At 39.4% G+C, this 11,889-nt stretch overlaps 1 protein-coding gene across 3 annotated transcripts in view; it reads left to right on the top strand.

The window, feature by feature from the left end:
• The first annotated feature begins 195 nt into the window (after window positions 1-195).
• The window catches only part of dennd4c (DENN/MADD domain containing 4C), a 51,292-nt gene continuing 39,598 nt past the window's right edge, over window positions 196-11,889 (top strand). For all 3 annotated transcript variants that reach the window (XM_066680301.1, XM_066680300.1, XM_066680299.1), the window contains exon 1: window positions 196-758. The gene's annotated coding sequence lies outside the window, so the exon portion shown is untranslated. The remainder of the gene's footprint in view (window positions 759-11,889) is intronic.

Below are 11,889 nucleotides of genomic sequence, written 5' to 3'. Positions count from 1 at the left end.
CAACGGTCTTTTAAACCTTATTCCTTCAATTAGTAAGAAATAACATGTTTTCTGACGATCAATAAACACAAGTTAGAAACTCAAATTCCACTGTGTTTATTTGTTTGACACTTTTATTTAGCTGGTGCTTAGCCTTTAAACAGGATGCTAGGCTTCCTTATGACAAACACGTCTTTAAAAATCTATCACACTACACAACCCATTTCAAAAGTGTGACATTACATTTGGTTTTGTATAAGATAGAACCTTCTGTCCTCTCGGTTTCCATAACAACTCCAGACTGTAAGTTGGCGCTGACTGGGTAGTTCCACGCTGGACAGTTTCTTATGTGCTTTGTCATGCTGTACACAGTTAACTGCGCTCAGAAACGAGAAGAAAAGGCACCTGTTACAGCGTGTCTACCTCTCCTAAGATAGGGGGCACACGTAACCTGTGTAACTGGTGAGAAGACGGAAAAATAAAGTAGAGCTAAGAGCGAGTCATTCTGGGCGGCTCCATTCCGCCTCCGGCGCTCAGTCAGTCAGTCTGAGGAAGCCAAGAGCTCACTAAAGTAACAAAACACAAACATGGCGCCCACTCGCAACGCCACGCATCGGTGAGAGTAGCGACAGCAAAGTGGGGGGAAAGTTAGCGGGGACGAGCCGGCCACTCTCGTTTGGACCTTCTCTGGACGGTGTTTTCGGTTAGGAGACGAAGGCGGTGAAAGTTGGAAGTTGTCTACATGTCCGCACTCTTTCTTATAGAGGCGTAAACAGCTGGTAAGTAGCGTTAACGTTTCGCTCCTCTCGTTCGAGAAGTTCCTGTGTCTTTAAATATTGCTTTTCAAGTTGTCTGCAACCGCGGGACCCGTACAAACAACCTGATTTCGAAAGGAAAGAATTGCATTTTCACTTTCCTTCTTGCTGCAACTGTTAGCCAGCTCGCTTATGCAAGAGCTCAGTGGAAGCGAGGGCTGTGTTGCTGTGGCTCTGCTTTGGCTAAAAGACGAGGAAAGTTAGCTTAGGACAGCTAACCTAGCTATTCGTTCTTCTGAGGTTTAATGTTACACTGTCAAAAAAAAAGAAGCTCGAGGATTGTGGAGCGTTTGAGTAAAGAGGGAAGGAGGACGTGAAGATGACCTAGTTACTAGCGTTGACGAGGAAGCAACAGTTGGGCACGCAATACCCACTTTTCCCAGGTTTTGAAGGCGCCATTATAGCTGCAGAGAAGTGTGCAGGTGTTTCAGGGTGTGTCGGTGGGCTCAGGTACAGTCTACCATAATACACACCTCACCACAATACATATGCCTCACTTCATTCAGCACAGGTAAACTACAGTCCACCATAAGTCATAACTCACCTCAGAAGCGGTAAACTAAAGTCAACCATAACCTCGCTTTAGTGTAATGAGTACAGTCCAATATACCAGCTCAGCACAGGTAAACTACAGTCCAAATTATTTCTCTCAGGGTGCAATTTTTACCCCCCACCGATTTTACACTGATGTGCAGAAATGTAAAGTAAATGAAAGTGCACTTTAAACTGATTTTTCCACCTCAACAGAATATGGAAATTTGTTTTGGAGGATACATTGTATCTAAACCACATAAGATTATTTTGCTTCCTCTGGCCCAACATTACCGTACGTAACCTTGAGATATATTCTTTAAAATATTACATTTTTGTTGCATTAAAGGCTAAATACATTTGAAATCAAATATCTATTACGAGTCATCTATTACGTTTTGAGTTATTGCCTACCATTATTAACTCACTCAGCTGATAGGAAGCGCAGCACATATGTACTGTAAAGGCACACGAGGACAACTATTTTTAAATTAAAAGGCTTAGCAGGATTCTCAGTGTTGCACACTACATTCTATGAGCTTCATGTTATAGTGGTTATGACCTGATACACAATACGGTTTATTTCTGTTTGTGTTTAACTACTAATATTGACTTCCTGGTTGGCTCTCTTAATTTTGCCAGTCGGATGTAGCCTGTAATATACAAATGAGCGTGCATGCTAGAGAGGATTCATGTTAAAAGGCCCATGTAATTAAAGACGGTATTTCTCTCATTTTTTTCTATTATTTCTATTTTATTTTATAACAACTTTGAATCACTTTTGATCAGGGCTTTCTTTCATTGCGCTACTTTTATTTTATTATTTTTATATTTACTTTTTAATCATGATGTTAACTTCAGTTACATTGATTATTCTTTCATTTTTGTTTTATTTTGTTCTAAAGAATTTTTGTAAAGCGCTTTGAGTTGCATTTATGAAAGGTATACAAGTAAATCTAAAGATCAGGTCCTAGACTATCAATGCAAACTGGTTTTGATTGTGTTGGCTATTTTTGTCAATATCTTTGTCTACTCTCATTGAATCTATACATTTATTTAAAGGTGCGTTTATAATTTGCGCTTATCCAGTTCAGGGTGGCCAGAGCCTACCTGGAATCACTAGGTGCAAGGGCAGAACACACCCTTGAGGGCTTCTCCAGTCCTTCGCAGGGCGGCACACACTCATGCATTCACTCACACCTAAGGACACTTTTGAGGCAATAATCTACCTACCAACGTGTGTTTTTTGGACCACGGAAGGAAACCCTAGCACCTGGAGGACACCCACGCGGACACAAGGAAAACACAAGTCTCAGATCAATATGATATTAGCATTATTTAAATTAATGTAATGACACTGTGGACTTGCTGTGACCTTTTCCCTTCACACAATCTCAAGTTGTGCTTTATATCAGTTCAGCAATTGCCCTCATTTCTTTCTTACATTTAATTATCTTTTGTAATTGTTTCATAATCCTCAGGGGGACTTTACTCCTGTAATTTAATTTGAGTGTACTCTCAATGTGGGGTTCACAGGTGTTAAACGCAAGCTCTTACTGAAAGATTTGGCTAAAAATATTGTTTTGACCTTGTCATTATCCGATATGACCTTGATTACGTTTGAGGTTATACACTTTATTATGCCATCCTTGTGTTGAAAGTCTAGAAATATTTATGCACTTATGTGTATATATAGTACATCTGTACTATTTAAGTGAAGTCTGTTAAATGGTATGAGGAATTAGGAGAGACTGTGAAGCAAAGGTAGATGTGTGTTGTGATTATGGCCAAAGACAGGACATGTGGCAGGAAGGCAAGCCTCTATCCAGTGAAACAGAAACATGACACTATCATACTGTAGGTGTGTCCTTTCCACCTCTAGCGCCTTGTTGGTTGTTGAAGAGTGAGCTGTGCAAGTGGTGCTGCAGGCCTGTCTGTTTTTCGTTGGTGTTGATTCAGATGTACTCATAATGATGTCAATTAGGCCAAACTGTTGTTGTGATATGTGCTAGAAGCCCCAAAACAAATGGCTTTCTGTGATGAATGAGTGCAGGTGCTAGGCCTATGTGTTTGGCATAAAGAGAAAGGAAGGAATGAGCGGACGTAAATCAAGATTAAGTAGTATTCTTTACATAGGCTTTCTGTTCTTTGGCTGACATGTCAAATGTCCAGTCTTGTTAAGGTCAATAGACCTTTAATTCTTTCTGGTACTGAGATGATTCATTTAGATCACTTACTGCTCCAGTGACTCTAGAGCCAGCTGTGAATTGGGTTGTAATGCTAGACTGTGCGCAATTTTAAAAGAGCTAGAAGAGCCAGTTTTGTTTCCAATTAGGCTTCCCATGTGACTGTCATGCTGCGGTACTGCGACTTCTGCTGAACTCACCTACCCTGCAGGCACAAAAGTACAGGAAATGCCAGGTGTTACGCAGAACTGTAAATGGGCATGGCACCAAAGTTCTTTTCCGTTCTCGTTACAGTTTGAACATCACCGAAATCATAAAGGAACAATGTTTCTTTTTTTAAATTCATTTTTAAAGCATAAAGTCTTAGCTGTATTTACACTGAATGAACATTTAATTAGTGGAGAAACAGAGGTAGCCCAACATAAAAAAAATATATATATATATATATAAATGCTTTTATTTGAGTTAAAGATTTGTTTGCCATGGATAAGCAGAAAAGATGATGATTTGTTTCCCTTTTCTTGTTAAGTAAGTTTTTTTTAACATTTGTAATGCTGGCATCAGCACTTTCAGCGTATTCTTAATGCACAGAATACTTGGAAGATAAAATATCTTTGGGTCTGGTCTTAGTACGCTCTAATGCGTGTGTGCGTATATGTGCATAGGGATTAAGCTGTACCAGATTTCTGTGTGTTGCAAGCCGGATACTTCTGCTTTTCCTTTAACTGTATCGCTATCCTCTCATCCCGCGTCCACTGGCATGCATGTGAAAGACTGTCACATCACTAGTTAGTCATAGTGAATGGAAAGTATTTGTTTCAGTCTAAATACGGAAAAGAAGTGCTTATTTAAGTGTGGGTTGCTATAAAACTAATAAATCAACAAGTGTAATGCACCAAAACTTTAGTAAACCCTTTTGCATGTCATTGGGGCTCAAAAGCTTTTAGAGCTATATTTTGGTCTCTTTTTTAAAAAAAAGCCATTTGTGTATTAAAAGATGTACAGGCAAATGTGTCATGGTTAGATTCTAGATGTAATTTGAGTGTCTTTTCTGTGTTGGGTAAGAATATACTATTCTAAAGCAGATGTGGTTACCTTCCAAAAGGCCACTGTATTATTTGACTGAATGAATAAGGAACTTTTAGATGCTTGGGCTCATAAACAGTGGAAGAAAACAAGCACAGCTGTAGCTAATGTAAAATAATGTGACTTATCTTTTATTAAGTTATTTTTAAATGCATAGACCTTGACCATAAAATGTTGGTTCTGTAACCTTTCACACATATTTAATCCCATAGAACCCCAATGTTATGTTCCAGTATTTAGCATTTCCAGTCAAGCTTACAGTATCTGTTATGGTCAGATCTTTACCTTTTACAGTTACAGTCAAATCTTTTACCTTCATATTTAAATCAAGAAATACTAGTTCCATGGTTATGGTTCTGCTGGTTGTTTTGTCATAGTGCCAATCTAACAGCAGTGTTCTTGGATGCTTAAACACTGACCCTTCACCTGGACAGCAATCTGGCTGCAAAAGTGTTCCATCAGCTGGCGGCGAGATACAGTACTTGTCCCTCCTAAACCCTTCTTTCAGCTTAGAAACTACCTATTAGTATGCAGAGAGTGCTTTCCACATGGCATTGCATAACTATGTCTGGCTACATCAGCAATCACAGACCCGTGTGTCTCTCCTTCGTTGATCATTACTAACTGCAGCTGTACTCCTTTTTGGTTGGTTTCTGAAGGCAGTTTCCACACACACATCTGCCAATTAAGACCTGAAAGAAAGCTTTACCACATGCTACTTGGGGTCTTCTGAACAGTGCTGTAGTTTTTACTCGTGCCTATTTTCAGACCAGAATGGTAATGGTAATGGTTTAAGCTGATCAGAAATTTTGGATAATTCTTTTCCATATAACCTGTATATTTTTGATTTGGTGTAGCTGTGGTGTTGTGCTAACCAGTGGATCGTGAACATGAAGATCACATGTTGCTAGTATTTGAATTTGGGCAAGAAATTAAGCACAATTTTAGAAAAACATTCACCTGTATGGAAGATGGTGTCACTCATTGTAATGTTTAGCTCATTTGTCCTGTCTGAGCAAGTGTGTGTGGGAGTATTCAGTGTTCGGATATGGCAAGGCCTGTTTCCTGAAGCTGCAATTGACGATGTGCAAGTTTTAGCTCAACCGTGATTTCTGATAAATTACAGCTGTTGTCTAATTTAACATCAAGATAGTGGAACTCTGATACTTTTATGTTCATGTGTGTGGTGAGGGTTTTTTTTTTTTTTTTGGACTGTTGCTTACTCAGCTGCCAGGGATGTCATGCACAAAACCCAACCTACACACAAAATACCCTTTTCTTGCTGAAGGGAGTCAGCACATCACTTTGATTAATTTAAAATGCCATAATTACGCACTCCTTTTGGACCTTAATCCAGCACGAGGCTTCTACCATATGATAATACTTAGCACGCTTAATGTAATGTACATAGTAATCTTTCCTATATAGGTTGTCTACATGTTTGCTTTAAATGTATTGTTGTGAGTTGGTTATATGGCTTTTCATCTCTGTTCTCACTATCTTCACTGCCAACACCACACTGTTCTGACAGGTGGCTGAGAGCATGTGTTACATGTTCAACAGTAGCTGCTGATGACGCTTTCCAAGTGTCACTTGTAGTGGACCATGTTCTTACACTTATGGACGGCCATTGAATGTTAGCTAAGAGATCACTTGAGGACACTCTGACAAGCAAGCAGCTGACACTATGGTAGATAAGTCATAGATGACACATCTGAATCCCATTCTGCAGTACCTGTGTTCACACATACAGCTCCTTCTGGAAAATGCTGTAACATTTCTGGATTACTGCGCATGTGTGAAAGGGGCATAGGAGTGTGTTCTTGTGAATAATATCAAAGCCCTGACCCGTTCAAGCAAGGACACCACACCTGAAAGTGGCCTATGGTATTTGGCAAAAAAAACATTGACCTTTTGAAGTCTCACTTCTCACTTCTTACAGATGCCCAACCGGATTAAGTGTTTAACAGTGTGGCTAAAAGAGACTACTGCATTTTGGTAATGCAATTGCCTTGAAGGGATGTACTTGGTCTGCAGCAATGTTTAGGTAGGTGAAACATGCCAAAGTAACATCCACGTGAATGCCTGGACCTGCATATCATTGTAATGTCACATTGCCTCCACTGGCTTGACTACTTCCTGCATTGTATCCTGATGCATACTTTGTTGTAAAAGAAAAAGTAATTTGTCAGACTAGGTCACATTCTTCCATTGCTCCTTGGTCCAGTTCTAAGGCTGACATGCCTAGTGTAGGTGCTTTGTAGTGAACAGGGATCAGCATGGGCAAACTGCTGTATGCGTTGTGTTTTTACACCTTATTGTCAGAGCTGGCATTAACTTTTCCAGCCATCTGTGTGTATCCTGTATGTGCTTGTTGTTCTCAGTCCTTTACGCTTTTCTGAAATGTTCCTCAGTCACTTTGTATTATATTGAAATATTAGGTTATGTTATGATGTGCACGAAGAGCAAATGCTAGTCTGTCTGATCCAATTCCACATGAGAGCTAATAAAGCACAGATGGCTGAAAAAGTTAATGCTGGCTCTGACATAAAGGTGTCAAAGGAGAGTCTGGCAATGCAAGACTAGATCAGGGATAATGCAGGAAACTGCTGCTGCACAACTAGGTTAAGAATGCTTTTACTTATATCAGAGCCTTTTTTTTTTTTTTTTTTGCTAATTGGAATATATACTTGAACATTTCAGTGTTTAATATTTATGCTGGGCGGCACGGTGGCGCAGCAGGTAGTGTCGCAGTCGCACAGCTCCAGGGACCTGGAGGTTGTGGGTTCGATTCCCGCTCCGGGTGACTGTCTGTGAGGAGTTGGTGTGTTCTCCCTGTGACTGCGTGGGTTTCCTCCAGGTGCTCCAGTTTCACACATTGGTAGGTGGATTGGTGACTCAAAAGTGTCTATAGGTGTGAGTGTGTGTCGCCCTGTGAAGGACTGGCACCCCCTCCAGGGTGTATTCCTGCCTTGCGCCCAATGATTCCAGGTAGGCTCTGGACCCTGGATAAGTGGTAACAGATAATGAATGAATGAATATTTATGCTTCTTCAAATGTTTCATTTTCATTGTAAAATATAGCTTTAGGTCAACTTTTTTTTTGTCTGTTTTAAAATTAAAGTAATACACAGCTGTGAAACATTTGGTATGGGATATACACTCAGACACTGCCTTTGTTATTCTCCTCAGGCGAGGCCAACCTGAATAGGTCAGGATGGTGGGGCCTCATATAGGCTGAACAGAGTGAATTGAGACAGGCAATGTGCGTCAACCCTCTACCCAGCCCCAACTCAGCAGACCGTTCTTCTGCAACAAAGCGCTTGGCCCTTTGTTTGCCTTAGATGAGTTCAGTTACTGTGAAAGAGATGGGTGGTGTTCTGCTCAAGATGCTTTACCTCAAATACTGTTTAAAATGTCCGTCAAATCATAAAATCGGCCTGCTGACAATATCTGCAGACAGCCTTATGTGTCCAGTATCATCATGCTTTCTACTCAAGGAGGAAAATCAGAATTTAATTTTTAATGCACAAGGAAATTTCTTAGTTTTGTTGTCTGCATGCAGGCTTCTGGGACAGTCCTGTACAATCCCCTCGTCTTTTTCTCTCTGAGGCTTGTGTTGCTGCCAAGAAATGTGACCTCAGCTTTACAGAGACAAAAGAACTTGGCTGTTCACTTGTACGCTTCTGTGAGAAAAGAAGGCTCTGTGAGGAGAAAAATGGACAATTGAGACTTTCACAAAGACTCATATTCCTCACCTGCCTTTAGTAGAACTCAGTGCAATGTAAACTAACACTTAAGTGTAGCCTAGCCTCTAACTGCAGCTGTTAAAATAATTTTTGTACATTTCTGAAAGTAAAATGTTAGAGTTAGAAATTGTGTTTTAACTTACAACAATGGCTTTTAGCTGGACACTTTAAACAAAAACTTTTGTGATACTTTATGGACTTTACCTTAAAATAAAGCAAACCCAGTTTTGACATTAGGAAGTGCTTTTTTTCATAGAATCTCACACAGTATTGAAATGCATCTTGTTTGAAAAGACACGTATTTGAGCTAATTTAAGTCACACCTGTTTTGTTCTGGTTAGGGCTTTGCAGTATAACAGTAGTATCATATATCGCTGTATTTAAAAAAAAGTTTGGACAGTATCTCAAAATGAGGGCGGTTTTTATGACGTGGGCGTGACAAATTTATGTTCTCTGTTAAGTACAAGGCCATAAAGTTCTTTCATGTGCATTTGAGAGCCACAAGGAAGCAGCGTTGTGGGTGCAGCTCACTGACTGGTGTCTCTCCGAGTTTAGCACTGAGTTTGGTTTAAAAGAGAGAGGAAGGAAGCTGAAAACAAAATACTCAGAAGATCCTTCACTTGACATTGTGCTCAAAATTACAAGGCTTTATCCACTAAATATGTGTGATATGAGCTGGAGTTCACTGGAAACCCATCTGCTGTGGTGTGCTAAACCACAAGTGCCTGTTAGCTGGCCAGCTATGCTTCTAAACAGTGTAGAGCCTGTAGAGTCTTATTTTGCTTGTTTTTTTTTTTCTTTAATTATAAATATGTATCCAGTAAATAGACATCCCTCTGTGGATAGATCATAGAAAGTCTTTACTAGCCAAGCTTCAGCTGATTGGTTCACCAGCATGACCGCAGCTATTTTTACACCTTTAGGTGCAAGCTGTGACTTATCAAGTCAACCACATTTTTTCATGTGTTCTCATTTTATTTTTATGTTCTTGATAGTTTTTAATCAGGGCTTTTGCAGCTTCCATTCCGTTTTACTCCATTTATATTCTGTAAATACATTTTTAAAAGTGAATGCAAGTGTTGAGCAAAATGAATGTACTTTGTGTGTGTGTGGGCCTGCTGCTGTAGATATTAATTATTATGCCAGTTGCTAAGACAACAACAGTGTTTACCAGTGTCTGTGTTGACAGTAAGGACTTTGCCTCCCTTTCACCCTCTGTGCAGTTCAGACATTTGCAAATTTGTGCACATTTGCCCTGCCATCTCCAGAATATATTTTTTTCCACATTTATTTATACACAAGTGGTACACTCTTGGATAAAATGTACAGTAGGGTTAAATCATTGATCACCAAAAGTACAATGAGTGTAAATGTACCTTTTAAAGGTACAGCAGCAGTTTTAAAGTCAAGTTTTGTTCCTTAAAGGTACATTAAATGCTCTGCTCCAGGTGAAGGGGTGAATATTTGCACGATTTCTTTATAGAACTGTGTAAAATGTAAGATGATAATACAAGTCCTGGAGAGAAAATGGGGCGTATGAAATCAACACAGTTTTAAAAGCTACAATTATTATAGAATAAGGTACAATTAAGTTCCCTAATTAAAGGTACAGCATATGTACCCTTGAGGGGATCACCAGAGAGACAGCTAAAGATCCCAGTTTATTTCATAGAGTTAACAATTCCATTTGAGGGCATAGTATTGCTGGGTGATTAAAACAGTATCGATTTGTTTCTTGATACATTTTAGCTCGATAACAACGATGAGCTTTGGGTAATAGAGCTCAATAAGGCTTCATTTCTATTTCTGGTTAGCAGCTAACTGCACAGGTGTCTATACTCATGCTATTATGGTAAATGAACGTAATAGACTGCATGAACGTGACAACGTAAACAAGATTGTAATGTGTTTAATTCAAGTGCTTGTGTGTTAAATATATTTCTGTCTCCTGTTCACGCTGTGTTTTGAGGTGTACTGTTTGGGGTGTATTTTGTGTGGTATGGCGACCCCCTGTCAGAACACAAACGCATAAACTTTCCCTCATGCACAAAAAGAACCCAGTGGGTTTTTCTTCACTAAAAGTGTGTTCTCCTCCCGGAAAATGTTTTCCCGTTTGCGAGAGAACTGTTCTTTGCCTGACGTGGTTTTCCTCAAACAAAATAATTTTCTCCACTCGTGAATTTTTAATTGGATCCGACACAATAGATCAGGCTGCTTCTCTTAAACACTCTCAAGGGCGTAACTTTTTCCGCTTTGCACCCTGTGATTCTGGGTAATCTCCAGACACACAGCGACCCTGAACTGGATAAACGGTTATAGACAATGGGAAAGCTAGAAAGTATTTAGTTTTGCACTTTCATTCATTCACTGTTACAAGCACTGATCTAAGCCTTATAATGGGTTAAGTGCAGTATGTTTACAGTTCAGCACTTGGGAATGATTATTTATTATTTTAAACTCTTTTTAATCTAACTTTTTCTCTTTCTGCTTTTTAATTGTGCATATTCCTTTCGAAAGGAAGAAACAGAAGTACACAGACTTTGTGGCTGAGGTGAGAGAATATGGGTGGCAGATATGGAGAGAGATTAGTCTCAAAAGGCTTTACAAATGCGTAAGACACAAATTGGGATGTATTCATTTGTAAACAGTGAAGCATATTTGTGACTTCTGGATTAACATTTAGCAATTTGTAAAGTATTTAGAGACTAATCACTCTCTATAGGCAGGCACCTGTAAGCCAAGTGGAAATAGGAGTTAGGGGATTTGTAGCCAAGTCTGCTACATGCTAGCTTGTAGAGTGTGGGTCTGGGGATGCCGGACTTCATTGTTGAGCCTTCCAGAGGTGCCGTGTGCTTAATTCAGCAAAAACATTGCCGAGGTGAGTTGCCTACCTGATCACCCCAATGCAGTGGCTGAGTTGAGTACACATGGGCTGGGCCCGAAGAGTAACCTTCATTCTTATATATAGCTGATTGGATTACACATGGCCACAGCAACTCTATTGATTTGGGTTAGGATTTAAATGGCCAGAGATAGATGATTACAGGAATGTTGTGGTTGCAGATAGACAGAGAGTGGAGTGGATTCTAAGCAAAGCTTTAATGGGTTTGGATAGGATATTTGACATCTTATTCTGTGTATAATTATAATTCAGTATGCTGACTAGCTGGCTTTTGCCTATTTTGCTATGCTTTTAAGAGCCATCTATAGTCTGCACATTATTTATTGCTATTCATGCTCAGTGGCTCTGATCTTACTTAACAGCTCAACATGCATCTTGAGGCAACTTCAAGATTTTAATTAAAAATAAAAACTTTGTTTTTATTTAATTTAGAAGAAGAAAATTATGAAATGAGATGAGGATATTAGTTTATTCCTGCTCTATAAGTGGGTAATATTGACCTGTGTTTGCTTCACTACCGAGGTGAAACTGTCTCTAAAAGATAACTGAATGAAAGTAAACACAGAAATGAGTTTATGTGGTAATTCAAACAATAAATAATAACTTATAGACATGTTAAATTTCAGCCACATAACACCCCCC

This window comes from Hoplias malabaricus, chromosome 9, assembly GCF_029633855.1.
Source record: "Hoplias malabaricus isolate fHopMal1 chromosome 9, fHopMal1.hap1, whole genome shotgun sequence".
Lineage (NCBI taxonomy): Eukaryota > Metazoa > Chordata > Actinopteri > Characiformes > Erythrinidae > Hoplias > Hoplias malabaricus.
This window is presented reverse-complemented; position numbering and strand designations above follow the sequence as displayed.